Below are 3764 nucleotides of genomic sequence, written 5' to 3' on the forward strand. Positions count from 1 at the left end.
GGTTAGCTCAATTGGTAGAGCGACTGCCCGGTGAAGCGGTGGTCCCGGGTTTGAACCTCGGACCAGGACGAATTTTTCTTTAAAGGTGCACTGAAGAGGAATCTGAACTTGTCTTTTTGCCGCGGGAACTCGATCTACACGTTCCTAGCATTCTTAGAAACTGCGACTTATTGCCCTGTATGACCGATTTCCCAAATTAAATCGACTTAACGGCCGGCTCCCGCCTTTTTTTTGAATTCTGCCTCGTACGGTGGGCGGAGTCGACCAACGCGTGGAGTGCCTTTCATCCAGTCCCGTGGCGTCTTGCCGCTCTGCCATCGGCGGAGTAATACGTAGTAGTCCGTAGTAGCAAATAGTCCGCGCGTATTTATATTTCTGCGGGCTTATTTTGCGGCTATATTATCTGCGAATGAAACTATTTAATCATGGAAACCTAAAAAAACAAAATAAAGCGAAACCAAAGCCTCCACGGAGCTGGCTGAAAGGAACTTCACGCGTTGGTCGACTCCGCCCATCGTACGAGGCAGAATTCAAAAGAAAGGGCGGGAGCCGGACGTTAATTCGATTCAATTAGGGAAATCGGCCATACAGGGCAATAAGTTGCAGTTTCTAAGAATGCTAGGAACGTGCTAGGAACGTGTAGATGTAGTCCAGAATCTGTAGTCTGGAACGTGTAGTCCAGAATCCTCTTCAGTGCACCTTTAACTACGAAGTTTCTGAGAAAGCTGTATAGAGAGAGAGAGAGAGAGAGAGGGAAAGGCAGGGATGTTAACCAGAAAGGATTCCGGTTGGCTACCCTGCACAGGGGAAGGGAATGAGGGGAATTAAAATGGAAAGAGAGAAGTAACGGGAAATAATCACAGTCTGTATATAGCTTTCCTTTGTAGCCGTATGGTTGCGCTCGGGTGGATGTCAATGAGTAATTACTCCCTTATTACAAATCTACTCCACCTTGGGGGTTTCCCCTAAACATTTGACCATTGCCTGTATCTGACACCGTCCTCAACAGCGAACGTGTGATATGGATGCAGTTTTGGACAGTACGGCCTTTGATTCCGTACACCTGGTACGGTCCTAATAAAGCAGATTGCACAAGTTGCAGGCGAGAAGATAGAATCTTCGCAAATACCTTGTAATCCACGTTGTATAAGGATATCGGACGATACCCTTCAACATCTTGCAAGTGATCTGCATTTGTGCTTTTGGGAATTAGCATGGTGTGTACATTATAGAATGCGGGAGGTAGAAAGCCCGCGTCATAAGCAGCACTGAAAACTTCCAACAAGTCAGGTGCTAGGCAAAGTATACCGATCACCGCTTTTAACGAGAACAGAAAACTGGACAAGTTGGAACGGATTCATCTTAAAGCAGCGCGATACACAGGACGAGAGAAAGAAACAAGAGACAACACGAGACAACCGCTTTTGTTTACCTGCCGTTCTCTCAAGCTGTGGATTGCATGTCGTCATCTTGACCAGCTTCTATCCGTGCGCAATGTATCCAGAACTTACCTCTATCGCAGTGCCCTCTTAATGTACGTTAAGCGGTCTAAAATTTTATAGTGCGCTTCCACCAAAGTCTCCAATCACCAATTTGAGCAGAGTATATATATATACGACATTGACCAATGGCGTCGCGGTAAATCTTAAACACCTGAATTTTGGCCTAACCGGACTGCCATTTTTGATACATAGATCTGGTATTAAGTTTCGCGACTGGTAATAACAATGAAGTCTACTTGTATATAGTTGCGATAATGACCGAATGACCGCTTCCTAGTGCACGTGGTATATGGAAGGTGCGCGGGAGAAAGCACTAACGACGCACCCCAATCCATCGACGCTGGCAGCCAGCCGTGCAAGTTGGAGAACATCCTGTGACCCCGTCCGTTTGGCGATACAAGCGGTCGTTGTTGCCGACCTCGCCACTCTTCGCTCTCTGTTTAAAAAAGCGCAATATCCGACGCGTCATGCTTGTAAGAAGTCAACGCTATACTTTTCAGAAAGTCGTAAAGGTAGGACTCCCAGGGATCCGGGGCTGCCCACTGCCAAGGAACGACTTCCGTCATCAAAGAATCCCTCTAGAATCGCATCGATAGAAGACTACAAGCCTTCTCACGACGGACTTCTGGTCCGCGGTGAATACTCGCCAGAGTAATGAGAACCGGTTAGTCATTCAGAGATACTTTTAATTCAAATGCATTTCTAGCTGTGGGCGCATCCGCAGCGCCTTTGAAATCGCCACGCTGCCTAGGTGCTCCAACATTAGCTTCGTTCATCGATGGCCGAGATCCGAGACGGACATCCACGGATCCCCCGCACGCAGCCTTGATACGACCCTGTAAATGCTCTAAGTTAACACTGCCGTCTGATCTCTCCCGATTGGCCCCGTCTCGTTGGTCTGTGACAGGAGGCAAAAAGGGAAGCAGAATTAGCTTGTACTGACGCTACTGGTAACTGTCCGGTTAGTTTCTTTCCTATGTTTTGTTTTTTTATATTACTTTTCGGCCGACAATGCAGCCCGTTAAGAAAGATGACACTTTATCCAGGAAGACGCGCGGGGCAGTTCAGTGTGGGGCAAGAATGAATGTTTAAAGGAGAGGAAGACGGAAGAAGGCATAGCTATAGAAAAGAGAGACACCGTCTTTGCAATGCAAGGACATTACGCGGCTCAGAAACACATTGTCAGCTTATATAATTAGAAGTCTAAGAAATTGGCGGCGACTTAGCTTTGATTAAGCCTGGCAGGTTGCGAAAGCGAAAGCGCAGCGCCTCCAACTTGAAGGAACGCAGTGCGCCACGTCTACAGGTCACGCGTGGCTACCGACCGCCGCTGCGCGACGACTCGACTTGGTAGTCCAACTCTCACCCTGGTATGACGTCAGAGGTCATTCTAAAGGTCAAACTTAGCTACCAGCCGCCGCTACGCGAAAGGCCGTTCATGAGCGTAGTATTGCTTTCGCAATAAAAACTGCACACAATGTTTTTACGCACATGAATTTATAGTCTGCAGAGCCTACGACTCAAGGTGGTTCTTCTGTGCTTGTAAATAAAAAAAAAGACCCAAACCTAAGCAACGGTAGCTATCGTATAATAAATAGCAAACGGATATTAGAGAGAAGAAGCCATTATATATATTTGACGTACCAGAAACCAACGGCGGTCATCATTGACTATATAAAACGAAAACTACGCAAGCAGAACTGAAAAAACCCGCCCACTTCCCGTTTCAGTAGAACTAGAAGGAAGCGATTCGAGACTTATGCCTACTTCCGTGAGCCACATATCACGCTCGAGGTTCCCGCTTTCACAGCTCGGCCGGAAAAGCCCAGCCTTAGCGATTATCGTGACGTGTGCGCACTCCGGTGCTGCAGTCTTAATCAGGCATTGCATTGTACCCGAGGACTAGCACGTTGGCTATGCGGGCTATAAAACTAGTTCCTCTTTCAATTAAATTCAATTTTATTTCGCATTTTTCACGGAAATACAAAAATGCGAGGGCAAGCAACAAAAAGATGCTGATTAACAGCTTGAGGATGGTTGCTGACCCTGCATTTCTCAGGTCGAAGGGCAGTAATATGCAGTTTTTGAAAGAAGCAATTATAGTTTTTTTTTTAAAAGCAGAAGAAAGCCTTTATACATACGTTGTAGACACTCTCATTCGACATAATAAAACTTACCATTATTCACAGGCGTACAAATCGACATATTGCAAGCCATAAGGCGCAACTAATAACACAAATTGGTGTGCAGTAGTTCATATGT

This window comes from Amblyomma mixtum, chromosome 2 (assembly GCF_055824585.1).
Source record: "Amblyomma mixtum isolate Tamu chromosome 2, ASM5582458v1, whole genome shotgun sequence".
NCBI lineage: Eukaryota > Metazoa > Arthropoda > Arachnida > Ixodida > Ixodidae > Amblyomma > Amblyomma mixtum.